Source organism: Triturus cristatus, chromosome 8 (genome assembly GCF_964204655.1).
Source record: "Triturus cristatus chromosome 8, aTriCri1.1, whole genome shotgun sequence".
In the NCBI taxonomy this organism is placed as follows: domain Eukaryota; kingdom Metazoa; phylum Chordata; class Amphibia; order Caudata; family Salamandridae; genus Triturus; species Triturus cristatus.
In genome coordinates, this window is record NC_140591.1 from 112,028,047 (window position 1) to 112,043,867 (window position 15,821).

Below are 15,821 nucleotides of genomic sequence, written 5' to 3' on the forward strand. Positions count from 1 at the left end.
GCCTCGACCTAGCTCCCGAATGTATTGTGCTGATGAATGCGTTACTGAATTTGAGCTTCAACTCGGGCACCTGCTTTATTTATATCTGTAAGTGCTTCCTGTTGAGGTTTAATTTTTGTGACAGGAGCATCGTGCCAGAATGAATCCTGCCCTGCATATTTACCCACGAAGATGCCACCGCCGTTTTGTGCAATACCTCTACTCAACTGGAGTACTTTCTACTGGCTAATCAGTAAGTGCTACCTCGTTGGGTAAATGTATAGTGCTTTTCCTACACTACAACTGCGTAAAGGGCCAGAAGAGTTGTCTACAGTGACCATGTGTGTCTTTGCCGGCGCCGACGGGCCCCGGGGTTCCTCGAGTCAGCTGTCCATCATAGTGGCGGAGAGTTGTCTACAGTGACCATGTGTGTGTTTACCGGCGCCGACGGGCCCCGGGGTTCCTCGAGTCAGCTGTCCATCATAGTGGGGGGAAAGGGCGGGAAGACGATGCCCACCGCTGGTGTGTGGGGCGGGGCCAAACGGGCGTGGCTTCCATGCAGTTCACATGCCTCTTGTTTATAAAGGGCCAGAGACCGATCAGAGCAGCAGATGAGGAGACAGAACCTCCTGGAGTCAGGAACCACACGGGGATTGCGCTCGAGCAAGTCATGGATGCACAGCTCTATCCAGGATCACAGCTAATTGTTGACGGTAGATATGGGGAGAACAGCACACCTGCCCAGCCTCGACCTAGCTCCCGAATGTATTGTGCTGATGAATGCGTTACTGAATTTGAGCTTCAACTCGGGCACCTGCTTTATTTATATCTGTAAGTGCTTCCTGTTGAGGTTTAATTTTTGTGACAGGAGCATCGTGCCAGAATGAATCCTGCCCTGCATATTTACCCACGAAGATGCCACCGCCGTTTTGTGCAATACCTCTACTCAACTGGAGTACTTTCTACTGGCTAATCAGTAAGTGCTTCCTCGTTGGGTAAATGTATAGTGCTTTTCCTACACTACAACTGCGTGAAGGGCCAGAAGAGATGTCTACAGTGACCATGTGTGTCTTTACCTGCGCCGACGGGCCCCGGGGTTCCTCGAGTCAGCTGTCCATCATAGTGGGGGGAAAGGGCGGGAAGACGATGCCCACCGCTGGTGTGTGGGGCGGGGCCAAACGGGCGTGGCTTCCATGCAGTTCACATGCCTCTTGTTTATAAAGGGCCAGAGACCGATCAGAGCAGCAGATGAGGAGACAGAACCTCCTGGAGTCAGGAACCACACGGGGATTGCGCTCGAGCAAGTCATGGATGCACAGCTCTATCCAGGATCACAGCTAATTGTTGACGGTAGATATGGGGAGAACAGCACACCTGCCCAGCCTCGACCTAGCTCCCGAATGTATTGTGCTGATGAATGCGTTACTGAATTTGAGCTTCAACTCGGGCACCTGCTTTATTTATATCTGTAAGTGCTTCCTGTTGAGGTTTAATTTTTGTGACAGGAGCATCGTGCCAGAATGAATCCTGCCCTGCATATTTACCCACGAAGATGCCACCGCCGTTTTGTGCAATACCTCTACTCAACTGGAGTACTTTCTACTGGCTAATCAGTAAGTGCTACCTCGTTGGGTAAATGTATAGTGCTTTTCCTACACTACAACTGCGTGAAGGGCCAGAAGAGATGTCTACAGTGACCATGTGTGTCTTTACCGGCGCTGACGGGCCCCGGGGTTCCTCGAGTCAGCTGTCCATCATAGTGGGGGGAAAGGGCGGGAAGACGATGCCCACCGCTGGTGTGTGGGGCGGGGCCAAACGGGCGTGGCTTCCATGCAGTTCACATGCCTCTTGTTTATAAAGGGCCAGAGACCGATCAGAGCAGCAGATGAGGAGACAGAACCTCCTGGAGTCAGGAACCACACGGGGATTGCGCTCGAGCAAGTCATGGATGCACAGCTCTATCCAGGATCACAGCTAATTGTTGACGGTAGATATGGGGAGAACAGCACACCTTCCCAGCCTCGACCTAGCTCCCGAATGTATTGTGCTGATGAATGCGTTACTGAATTTGAGCTTCAACTCGGGCACCTGCTTTATTTATATCTGTAAGTGCTTCCTGTTGAGGTTTAATTTTTGTGACAGGAGCATCGTGCCAGAATGAATCCTGCCCAGCATATTTACCCACGAAGATGCCACCGCCGTTTTGTGCAATACCTCTACTCAACTGGAGTACTTTCTACTGGCTAATCAGTAAGTGCTACCTCGTTGGGTAAATGTATAGTGCTTTTCCTACACTACAACTGCGTGAAGGGCCAGAAGAGATGTCTACAGTGACCATGTGTGTCTTTACCGGCGCCGACGGGCCCCGGGGTTCCTCGAGTCAGCTGTCCATCATAGTGGCGGAGAGTTGTCTACAGTGACCATGTGTGTGTTTACCGGCGCCGACGGGCCCCGGGGTTCCTCGAGTCAGCTTTCCATCATAGTGGGGGAAAGGGCGGGAAGACGATGCCCACCGCTGGTGTGTGGGGCGGGGCCAAACGGGCGTGGCTTCCATGCAGTTCACATGCCTCTTGTTTATAAAGGGCCAGAGACCGATCAGAGCAGCAGATGAGGAGACAGAACCTCCTGGAGTCAGGAACCACACGGGGATTGCGCTCGAGCAAGTCATGGATGCACAGCTCTATCCAGGATCACAGCTAATTGTTGACGGTAGATATGGGGAGAACAGCACACCTGCCCAGCCTCGACCTAGCTCCCGAATGTATTGTGCTGATGAATGCGTTACTGAATTTGAGCTTCAACTCGGGCACCTGCTTTATTTATATCTGTAAGTGCTTCCTGTTGAGGTTTAATTTTTGTGACAGGAGCATCGTGCCAGAATGAATCCTGCCCTGCATATTTACCCACGAAGATGCCACCGCCGTTTTGTGCAATACCTCTACTCAACTGGAGTACTTTCTACTGGCTAATCAGTAAATGCTACCTCGTTGGGTAAATGTATAGTGCTTTTCCTACACTACAACTGCGTGAAGGGCCAGAAGAGATGTCTACAGTGACCATGTGTGTCTTTACCGGCGCCGACGGGCCCCGGGGTTCCTCGAGTCAGCTGTCCATCATAGTGGGGGGAAAGGGCGGGAAGACGATGCCCACCGCTGGTGTGTGGGGCGGGGCCAAACGGGCGTGGCTTCCATGCAGTTCACATGCCTCTTGTTTATAAAGGGCCAGAGACCGATCAGAGCAGCAGATGAGGAGACAGAACCTCCTGGAGTCAGGAACCACACGGGGATTGCGCTCGAGCAAGTCATGGATGCACAGCTCTATCCAGGATCACAGCTAATTGTTGACGGTAGATATGGGGAGAACAGCACACCTGCCCAGCCTCGACCTAGCTCCCGAATGTATTGTGCTGATGAATGCGTTACTGAATTTGAGCTTCAACTCGGGCACCTGCTTTATTTATATCTGTAAGTGCTTCCTGTTGAGGTTTAATTTTTGTGACAGGAGCATCGTGCCAGAATGAATCCTGCCCTGCTTATTTACCCACGAAGATGCCACCGCCGTTTTGTGCAATACCTCTACTCAACTGGAGTACTTTCTACTGGCTAATCAGTAAGTGCTACCTCTTTGGGTAAATGTATAGTGCTTTTCCTACACTACAACTGCGTAAAGGGCCAGAAGAGTTGTCTACAGTGACCATGTGTGTCTTTACCGGCGCCGACGGGCCCCGGGGTTCCTCGAGTCAGCTGTCCATCATAGTGGGGGAAAGGGCGGGAAGACGATGCCCACCGCTGGTGTGTGGGGCGGGGCCAAACGGGGGGGGCTTCCATGCAGTTCACATGCCTCTTGTTTATAAAGGGTCAGAGCAGTGTCTCTGAGGCAGACAAGGAGAAGGAACCGCCTTGGCACAGGAACTACTCGAGGATTGCGCTCGAGAAAATGAAGGATGCAAAGACCACCATCAAGGATTGCAGCTATCATTTCAGGGTGGAAATCGGGAGAAGGCACATCTGCTTAACCACGCTCACGTTTCAGGGTGGAAATGGGGAGAAGGCCCCTCTGCTTAACCACGCTCACGAATTCTACACGAGGATTGCGCTCGAAAAAATGAAGGATGCAAAGACCACCATCAAGTATTACAGCTAACATTTCAGGGTGGAAATGAGGAGGAGGCGCATCTGCTAAGCCACCACCACGCTCACGAATTTTTTGGCTCATAATGCGTTACTGAATTTGAGCTTCCACTCGGGCACCTGCTTTATTTATACCTGTAAGTGCTTCCTGTTGAGGTTTAATTTTTGTGACAGGAGCATCGTGCCAGAATGAATCCTGCCCTGCATATTCACCCAAGAAGATGCCACCGTTTTGTGCAATACCTCTACTCAACTGGAGTACTTTCTACTGGCTAATCAGTAAGTGCTACCTCGTTGGGTAAATGTATAGTTCTTTTCCAACACTAAAGCTGTGTATAGGGCCAGAAGAGTCGTCTACAGTGACCATGTATGTCTGTAACGTTGCCACGGCGCCGACGGCCCCGGGGTCCCTCGAGTCAGCTGTCCATCATAGTGGGGGAAAGGGCGGGAAGACGTTGCCCACCGCTGGTGTGTGGGGCGGGGCCAAACGGGCGGGGCTTCCATGCAGTTCACATGCCTCTTGTTTATAAAGGGTCAGAGCAGTGTCTCTGAGGCAGACAAGGAGAAGGAACCGCCTTGGCACAGGAACTACTCGAGGATTGCGCTCGAGAAAATGAAGGATGCAAAGACCACCATCAAGGATTGCAGCTATCATTTCAGGGTGGAAATCGGGAGAAGGCACATCTGCTTAACCACGCTCACGAATTCTACACGAGGATTGCGCTCGAAAAAATGAAGGATGCAAAGACCACCATCAAGTATTACAGCTAACATTTCAGGGTGGAAATGGGGAGAAGGCCCCTCTGCTTAACCACGCTCACGAATTCTACACGAGGATTGCGCTCGAAAAAATGAAGGATGCAAAGACCACCATCAAGTATTACAGCTAACATTTCAGGGTGGAAATGAGGAGAAGGCGCATCTGCTAAGCCACCACCACGCTCACGAATTTTTTGGCTCATAATGCGTTACTGAATTTGAGCTTCCACTCGGGCACCTGCTTTATTTATATCTGTAAGTGCTTCCTGTTGAGGTTTAATTTTTGTGACAGGAGCATCGTGCCAGAATGAATCCTGGCCTGCATATTTACCCACGAAGATGCCACCGCCGTTTTGTGCAATACCTCTACTCAACTGGAGTACTTTCTACTGGCTAATCAGTAAGTGCTACCTCGTTGGGTAAATGTATAGTGCTTTTCCTACACTACAACTGCGTAAAGGGCCAGAAGAGTTGTCTACAGTGACCATGTGTGTCTTTACCGGCGCCGACGGGCCCCGGGTTCCTGGAGTCAGCTGTCCATCATAGTGGGGGAAAGGGCGGGAAGACGATGCCCACCGCTGGTGTGTGGGGCGGGGCCAAACGGGCGTGGCTTCCATGCAGTTCACATGCCTCTTGTTTATAAAGGGCCAGAGACCGATCGGAGCAGCAGATGAGGAGACAGAACCTCCTGGAGTCAGGAACCACACGGGGATTGCGCTCGAGCAAGTCATGGATGCACAGCTCTATCCAGGATCACAGCTAATTGTTGACGGTAGATATGGGGAGAACAGCACACCTGCCCAGCCTCGACCTAGCTCCCGAATGTATTGTGCTGATGAATGCGTTACTGAATTTGAGCTTCAACTCGGGCACCTGCTTTATTTATATCTGTAAGTGCTTCCTGTTGAGGTTTAATTTTTGTGACAGGAGCATCGTGCCAGAATGAATCCTGCCCTGCATATTTACCCACGAAGATGCCACCGCCGTTTTGTGCAATACCTCTACTCAACTGGAGTACTTTCTACTGGCTAATCAGTAAGTGCTACCTCGTTGGGTAAATGTATAGTGCTTTTCCTACACTACAACTGCGTAAAGGGCCAGAAGAGTTGTCTACAGTGACCATGTGTGTCTTTACCGGCGCCGACGGGCCCCGGGGTTCCTCGAGTCAGCTGTCCATCATAGTGGGGGAAAGGGCGGGAAGACGATGCCCACCGCTGGTGTGTGGGGCGGGGCCAAACGGGCGTGGCTTCCACGCAGTTCACATGCCTCTTGTTTATAAAGGGCCAGAGACCGATCGGAGCAGCAGATGAGGAGACAGAACCTCCTGGTGTCAGGAACCACACGGGGATTGCGCTCGAGCAAGTCATAAGTCATGGATGCACAGCTCTATCCAGGATCACAGCTAATTGTTGACGGTAGATATGGGGAGAACAGCACACCTGCCCATCCTCGACCTAGCTCCCGAATGTATTGTGCTGATGAATGCGTTACTGAATTTGAGCTTCAACTCGGGCACCTGCTTTATTTATATCTGTAAGTGCTTCCTGTTGAGGTTTAATTTTTTTGACAGGAGCATCGTGCCAGAATGAATCCTGCCCTGCATATTTACCCACGAAGATGCCACCGCCGTTTTGTGCAATACCTCTACTCAACTGGAGTACTTTCTACTGGCTAATCAGTAAGTGCTACCTCGTTGGGTAAATGTATAGTGCTTTTCCTACACTACAACTGCGTAAAGGGCCAGAAGAGTTGTCTACAGTGACCATGTGTGTCTTTACCGGCGCCGACGGGCCCCGGGGTTCCTCGAGTCAGCTGTCCATCATAGTGGGGGAAAGGGCGGGAAGACGATGCCCACCGCTGGTGTGTGGGGCGGGGCCAAACGGGCGTGGCTTCCATGCAGTTCACATGCCTCTTGTTTATAAAGGGCCAGAGACCGATCGGAGCAGCAGATGAGGAGACAGAACCTCCTGGAGTCAGGAACCACACGGGGATTGCGCTCGAGCAAGTCATGGATGCACAGCTCTATCCAGGATCACAGCTAATAGTTGACGGTAGATATGGGGAGAACAGCACACCTGCCCAGCCTCGACCTAGCTCCCGAATGTATTGTGCTGATGAATGTGTTACTGAATTTGAGCTTCAACTCGGGCACCTGCTTTATTTATATCTGTAAGTGCTTCCTGTTGAGGTTTAATTTTTGTGACAGGAGCATCGTGCCAGAATGAATCCTGCCCTGCATATTTACCCACGAAGATGCCACCGCCGTTTTGTGCAATACCTCTACTCAACTGGAGTACTTTCTACTGGCTAATCAGTAAGTGCTACCTCGTTGGGTAAATGTATAGTGCTTTTCCTACACTACAACTGCGTAAAGGGCCAGAAGAGTTGTCTACAGTGACCATGTGTGTCTTTACCGGCGCCGACGGGCCCCGGGGTTCCTCGAGTCAGCTGTCCATCATAGTGGGGGAAAGGGCGGGAAGACGATGCCCACCGCTGGTGTGTGGGGCGGGGCCAAACGGGCGTGGCTTCCATGCAGTTCACATGCCTCTTGTTTATAAAGGGCCAGAGACCGATCGGAGCAGCAGATGAGGAGACAGAACCTCCTGGTGTCAGGAACCACACGGGGATTGCGCTCGAGCAAGTCATAAGTCATGGATGCTCAGCTCTATCCAGGATCACAGCTAATTGTTGACGGTAGATATGGGGAGAACAGCACACCTGCCCAGCCTCGACCTAGCTCCCGAATGTATTGTGCTGATGAATGCGTTACTGAATTTGAGCTTCAACTCGGGCACCTGCTTTATTTATATCTGTAAGTGCTTCCTGTTGAGGTTTTATTTTTGTGACAGGAGCATCGTGCCAGAATGAATCCTGCCCTGCATATTTACCCACAAAGATGCCACCGCCGTTTTGTGCAATACCTCTACTCAACTGGAGTACTTTCTACTGGCTAATCAGTAAGTGCTACCTCGTTGGGTAAATGTATAGTGCTTTTCCTACACTACAACTGCGTAAAGGGCCAGAAGAGTTGTCTACAGTGACCATGTGTGTCTTTACCGGCGCCGACGGGCCCCGGGGTTCCTCGAGTCAGCTGTCCATCATAGTGGGGGAAAGGGCGGGAAGACGATGCCCACCGCTGGTGTGTGGGGCGGGGCCAAACGGGCGTGGCTTCCACGCAGTTCACATGCCTCTTGTTTATAAAGGGCCAGAGACCGATCGGAGCAGCAGATGAGGAGACAGAACCTCCTGGTGTCAGGAACCACACGGGGATTGCGCTCGAGCAAGTCATGGATGCACAGCTCTATCCAGGATCACAGCTAATTGTTGACGGTAGATATGGGGAGAACAGCACACCTGCCCAGCCTCGACCTAGCTCCCGAATGTATTGTGCTGATGAATGCGTTACTGAATTTGAGCTTCAACTCGGGCACCTGCTTTATTTATATCTGTAAGTGCTTCCTGTTGAGGTTTAATTTTTGTGACAGGAGCATCGTGCCAGAATGAATCCTGCCCAGCATATTTACCCACGAAGATGCCACCGCCGTTTTGTGCAATACCTCTACTCAACTGGAGTACTTTCTACTGGCTAATCAGTAAGTGCTACCTCTTTGGGTAAATGTATAGTGCTTTTCCTACACTACAACTGCGTAAAGGGCCAGAAGAGTTGTCTACAGTGACCATGTGTGTCTTTACCGGCGCCGACGGGCCCCGGGGTTCCTCGAGTCAGCTGTCCATCATAGTGGGGGGAAAGGGCGGGAAGACGATGCCCACCGCTGGTGTGTGGGGCGGGGCCAAACGGGCGTGGCTTCCATGCAGTTCACATGCCTCTTGTTTATAAAGGGCCAGAGACCGATCAGAGCAGCAGATGAGGAGACAGAACCTCCTGGAGTCAGGAACCACACGGGGATTGCGCTCGAGCAAGTCATGGATGCACAGCTCTATCCAGGATCACAGCTAATTGTTGACGGTAGATATGGGGAGAACAGCACACCTGCCCAGCCTCGACCTAGCTCCCGAATGTATTGTGCTGATGAATGCGTTACTGAATTTGAGCTTCAACTCGGGCACCTGCTTTATTTATATCTGTAAGTGCTTCCTGTTGAGGTTTAATTTTTGTGACAGGAGCATCGTGCCAGAATGAATCCTGCCCTGCTTATTTACCCACGAAGATGCCACCGCCGTTTTGTGCAATACCTCTACTCAACTGGAGTACTTTCTACTGGCTAATCAGTAAGTGCTACCTCTTTGGGTAAATGTATAGTGCTTTTCCTACACTACAACTGCGTAAAGGGCCAGAAGAGTTGTCTACAGTGACCATGTGTGTCTTTACCGGCGCCGACGGGCCCCGGGGTTCCTCGAGTCAGCTGTCCATCATAGTGGGGGAAAGGGCGGGAAGACGATGCCCACCGCTGGTGTGTGGGGCGGGGCCAAACGGGCGGGGCTTCCATGCAGTTCACATGCCTCTTGTTTATAAAGGGTCAGAGCAGTGTCTCTGAGGCAGACAAGGAGAAGGAACCGCCTTGGCACAGGAACTACTCGAGGATTGCGCTCGAGAAAATGAAGGATGCAAAGACCACCATCAAGGATTGCAGCTATCATTTCAGGGTGGAAATCGGGAGAAGGCACATCTGCTTAACCACGCTCACGTTTCAGGGTGGAAATGGGGAGAAGGCCCCTCTGCTTAACCACGCTCACGAATTCTACACGAGGATTGCGCTCGAAAAAATGAAGGATGCAAAGACCACCATCAAGTATTACAGCTAACATTTCAGGGTGGAAATGAGGAGGAGGCGCATCTGCTAAGCCACCACCACGCTCACGAATTTTTTGGCTCATAATGCGTTACTGAATTTGAGCTTCCACTCGGGCACCTGCTTTATTTATACCTGTAAGTGCTTCCTGTTGAGGTTTAATTTTTGTGACAGGAGCATCGTGCCAGAATGAATCCTGCCCTGCATATTCACCCAAGAAGATGCCACCGTTTTGTGCAATACCTCTACTCAACTGGAGTACTTTCTACTGGCTAATCAGTAAGTGCTACCTCGTTGGGTAAATGTATAGTTCTTTTCCAACACTAAAGCTGTGTATAGGGCCAGAAGAGTCGTCTACAGTGACCATGTATGTCTGTAACGTTGCCACGGCGCCGACGGCCCCGGGGTCCCTCGAGTCAGCTGTCCATCATAGTGGGGGAAAGGGCGGGAAGACGATGCCCACCGCTGGTGTGTGGGGCGGGGCCAAACGGGCGTGGCTTCCATGCAGTTCACATGCCTCTTGTTTATAAAGGGCCAGAGACCGATCGGAGCAGCAGATGAGGAGACAGAACCTCCTGGAGTCAGGAACCACACGGGGATTGCGCTCGAGCAAGTCATGGATGCACAGCTCTATCCAGGATCACAGCTAATTGTTGACGGTAGATATGGGGAGAACAGCACACCTGCCCAGCCTCGACCTAGCTCCCGAATGTATTGTGCTGATGAATGTGTTACTGAATTTTAGCTTCAACTCGGGCACCTGCTTTATTTATATCTGTAAGTGCTTCCTGTTGAGGTTTAATTTTTGTGACAGGAGCATCGTGCCAGAATGAATCCTGCCCTGCATATTTACCCACGAAGATGCCACCGCCGTTTTGTGCAATACCTCTACTCAACTGGAGTACTTTCTACTGGCTAATCAGTAAGTGCTACCTCGTTGGGTAAATGTATAGTGCTTTTCCTACACTACAACTGCGTAAAGGGCCAGAAGAGTTGTCTACAGTGACCATGTGTGTCTTTACCGGCGCCGACGGGCCCCGGGGTTCCTCGAGTCAGCTGTCCATCATAGTGGGGGAAAGGGCGGGAAGACGATGCCCACCGCTGGTGTGTGGGGCGGGGCCAAACGGGCGTGGCTTCCATGCAGTTCACATGCCTCTTGTTTATAAAGGGCCAGAGACCGATCGGAGCAGCAGATGAGGAGACAGAACCTCCTGGAGTCAGGAACCACACGGGGATTGCGCTCGAGCAAGTCATGGATGCACAGCTCTATCCAGGATCACAGCTAATTGTTGACGGTAGATATGGGGAGAACAGCACACCTGCCCAGCCTCGACCTAGCTCCCGAATGTATTGTGCTGATGAATGTGTTACTGAATTTGAGCTTCAACTCGGGCACCTGCTTTATTTATATCTGTAAGTGCTTCCTGTTGAGGTTTAATTTTTGTGACAGGAGCATCGTGCCAGAATGAATCCTGCCCTGCATATTTACCCACGAAGATGCCACCGCCGTTTTGTGCAATACCTCTACTCAACTGGAGTACTTTCTACTGGCTAATCAGTAAGTGCTACCTCGTTGGGTAAATGTATAGTGCTTTTCCTACACTACAACTGCGTAAAGGGCCAGAAGAGTTGTCTACAGTGACCATGTGTGTCTTTACCGGCGCCGACGGGCCCCGGGGTTCCTCGAGTCAGCTGTCCATCATAGTGGGGGAAAGGGCGGGAAGACGATGCCCACCGCTGGTGTGTGGGGCGGGGCCAAACGGGCGTGGCTTCCATGCAGTTCACATGCCTCTTGTTTATAAAGGGCCAGAGACCGATCGGAGCAGCAGATGAGGAGACAGAACCTCCTGGTGTCAGGAACCACACGGGGATTGCGCTCGAGCAAGTCATAAGTCATGGATGCACAGCTCTATCCAGGATCACAGCTAATTGTTGACGGTAGATATGGGGAGAACAGCACACCTGCCCAGCCTCGACCTAGCTCCCGAATGTATTGTGCTGATGAATGCGTTACTGAATTTGAGCTTCAACTCGGGCACCTGCTTTATTTATATCTGTAAGTGCTTCCTGTTGAGGTTTTATTTTTGTGACAGGAGCATCGTGCCAGAATGAATCCTGCCCTGCATATTTACCCACGAAGATGCCACCGCCGTTTTGTGCAATACCTCTACTCAACTGGAGTACTTTCTACTGGCTAATCAGTAAGTGCTACCTCGTTGGGTAAATGTATAGTGCTTTTCCTACACTACAACTGCGTAAAGGGCCAGAAGAGTTGTCTACAGTGACCATGTGTGTCTTTACCGGCGCCGACGGGCCCCGGGGTTCCTCGAGTCAGCTGTCCATCATAGTGGGGGAAAGGGCGGGAAGACGATGCCCACCGCTGGTGTGTGGGGCGGGGCCAAACGGGCGTGGCTTCCACGCAGTTCACATGCCTCTTGTTTATAAAGGGCCAGAGACCGATCGGAGCAGCAGATGAGGAGACAGAACCTCCTGGTGTCAGGAACCACACGGGGATTGCGCTCGAGCAAGTCATGGATGCACAGCTCTATCCAGGATCACAGCTAATTGTTGACGGTAGATATGGGGAGAACAGCACACCTGCCCAGCCTCGACCTAGCTCCCGAATGTATTGTGCTGATGAATGCGTTACTGAATTTGAGCTTCAACTCGGGCACCTGCTTTATTTATATCTGTAAGTGCTTCCTGTTGAGGTTTAATTTTTGTGACAGGAGCATCGTGCCAGAATGAATCCTGCCCTGCTTATTTACCCACGAAGATGCCACCGCCGTTTTGTGCAATACCTCTACTCAACTGGAGTACTTTCTACTGGCTAATCAGTAAGTGCTACCTCTTTGGGTAAATGTATAGTGCTTTTCCTACACTACAACTGCGTAAAGGGCCAGAAGAGTTGTCTACAGTGACCATGTGTGTCTTTACCGGCGCCGACGGGCCCCGGGGTTCCTCGAGTCAGCTGTCCATCATAGTGGGGGAAAGGGCGGGAAGACGATGCCCACCGCTGGTGTGTGGGGCGGGGCCAAACGGGTGGGGCTTCCATGCAGTTCACATGCCTCTTGTTTATAAAGGGTCAGAGCAGTGTCTCTGAGGCAGACAAGGAGAAGGAACCGCCTTGGCACAGGAACTACTCGAGGATTGCGCTCGAGAAAATGAAGGATGCAAAGACCACCATCAAGGATTGCAGCTATCATTTCAGGGTGGAAATCGGGAGAAGGCACATCTGCTTAACCACGCTCACGTTTCAGGGTGGAAATGGGGAGAAGGACCCTCTGCTTAACCACGCTCACGAATTCTACACGAGGATTGCGCTCGAAAAAATGAAGGATGCAAAGACCACCATCAAGTATTACAGCTAACATTTCAGGGTGGAAATGAGGAGGAGGCGCATCTGCTAAGCCACCACCACGCTCACGAATTTTTTGGCTCATAATGCGTTACTGAATTTGAGCTTCCACTCGGGCACCTGCTTTATTTATACCTGTAAGTGCTTCCTGTTGAGGTTTAATTTTTGTGACAGGAGCATCGTGCCAGAATGAATCCTGCCCTGCATATTCACCCAAGAAGATGCCACCGTTTTGTGCAATACCTCTACTCAACTGGAGTACTTTCTACTGGCTAATCAGTAAGTGCTACCTCGTTGGGTAAATGTATAGTTCTTTTCCAACACTAAAGCTGTGTATAGGGCCAGAAGAGTCGTCTACAGTGACCATGTATGTCTGTAACGTTGCCACGGCGCCGACGGCCCCGGGGTCCCTCGAGTCAGCTGTCCATCACAGTGGGGGAAAGGGCGGGAAGACGATGCCCACCGCTGGTGTGTGGGACGGGGCCAAACGGGCGTGGCTTCCATGCAGTTCACATGCCTCTTGTTTATAAAGGGCCAGAGACCGATCGGAGCAGCAGATGAGGAGACAGAACCTCCTGGAGTCAGGAACCACACGGGGATTGCGCTCGAGCAAGTCATGGATGCACAGCTCTATCCAGGATCACAGCTAATTGTTGACGGTAGATATGGGGAGAACAGCACACCTGCCCAGCCTCGACCTAGCTCCCGAATGTATTGTGCTGATGAATGTGTTACTGAATTTGAGCTTCAACTCGGGCACCTGCTTTATTTATATCTGTAAGTGCTTCCTGTTGAGGTTTAATTTTTGTGACAGGAGCATCGTGCCAGAATGAATCCTGCCCTGCATATTTACCCACGAAGATGCCACCGCCGTTTTGTGCAATACCTCTACTCAACTGGAGTACTTTCTACTGGCTAATCAGTAAGTGCTACCTCGTTGGGTAAATGTATAGTGCTTTTCCTACACTACAACTGCGTAAAGGGCCAGAAGAGTTGTCTACAGTGACCATGTGTGTCTTTACCGGCGCCGACGGGCCCCGGGGTTCCTCGAGTCAGCTGTCCATCATAGTGGGGGAAAGGGCGGGAAGACGATGCCCACCGCTGGTGTGTGGGGCGGGGCCAAACGGGCGTGGCTTCCATGCAGTTCACATGCCTCTTGTTTATAAAGGGCCAGAGACCGATCGGAGCAGCAGATGAGGAGACAGAACCTCCTGGAGTCAGGAACCACACGGGGATTGCGCTCGAGCAAGTCATGGATGCACAGCTCTATCCAGGATCACAGCTAATTGTTGACGGTAGATATGGGGAGAACAGCACACCTGCCCAGCCTCGACCTAGCTCCCGAATGTATTGTGCTGATGAATGCGTTACTGAATTTGAGCTTCAACTCGGGCACCTGCTTTATTTATATCTGTAAGTGCTTCCTGTTGAGGTTTAATTTTTGTGACAGGAGCATCGTGCCAGAATGAATCCTGCCCAGCATATTTACCCACGAAGATGCCACCGCCGTTTTGTGCAATACCTCTACTCAACTGGAGTACTTTCTACTGGCTAATCAGTAAGTGCTACCTCGTTGGGTAAATGTATAGTGCTTTTCCTACACTACAACTGCGTAAAGGGCCAGAAGAGTTGTCTACAGTGACCAAGTGTGTCTTTACCGGCGCCGACGGGCCCCGGGGTTCCTCGAGTCAGCTGTCCATCATAGTGGCGGAGAGTTGTCTACAGTGACCATGTGTGTGTTTACCGGCGCCGACGGGCCCCGGGGTTCCTCGAGTCAGCTGTCCATCATAGTGGGGGAAAGGGCGGGAAGACGATGCCCACCGCTGGTGTGTGGGGCGGGGCCAAACGGGCGTGGCTTCCATGCAGTTCACATGCCTCTTGTTTATAAAGGGCCAGAGACCGATCAGAGCAGCAGATGAGGAGACAGAACCTCCTGGAGTCAGGAACCACACGGGGATTGCGCTCGAGCAAGTCATGGATGCACAGCTCTATCCAGGATCACAGCTAATTGTTGACGGTAGATATGGGGAGAACAGCACACCTGCCCAGCCTCGACCTAGCTCCCGAATGTATTGTGCTGATGAATGCGTTACTGAATTTGAGCTTCAACTCGGGCACCTGCTTTATTTATATCTGTAAGTGCTTCCTGTTGAGGTTTAATTTTTGTGACAGGAGCATCGTGCCAGAATGAATCCTGCCCTGCATATTTACCCACGAAGATGCCACCGCCGTTTTGTGCAATACCTCTACTCAACTGGAGTACTTTCTACTGGCTAATCAGTAAGTGCTACCTCGTTGGGTAAATGTATAGTGCTTTTCCTACACTACAACTGCGTGAAGGGCCAGAAGAGATGTCTACAGTGACCATGTGTGTCTTTACCGGCGCCGACGGGCCCCGGGGTTCCTCGAGTCAGCTGTCCATCATAGTGGGGGGAAAGGGCGGGAAGACGATGCCCACCGCTGGTGTGTGGGACGGGGCCAAACGGGCGTGGCTTCCATGCAGTTCACATGCCTCTTGTTTATAAAGGGCCAGAGACCGATCAGAGCAGCAGATGAGGAGACAGAACCTCCTGGAGTCAGGAACCACACGGGGATTGCGCTCGAGCAAGTCATGGATGCACAGCTCTATCCAGGATCACAGCTAATTGTTGACGGTAGATATGGGGAGAACAGCACACCTGCCCAGCCTCGACCTAGCTCCCGAATGTATTGTGCTGATGAATGCGTTACTGAATTTGAGCTTCAACTCGGGCACCTGCTTTATTTATATCTGTAAGTGCTTCCTGTTGAGGTTTAATTTTTGTGACAGGAGCATCGTGCCAGAATGAATCCTGCCCTGCATAT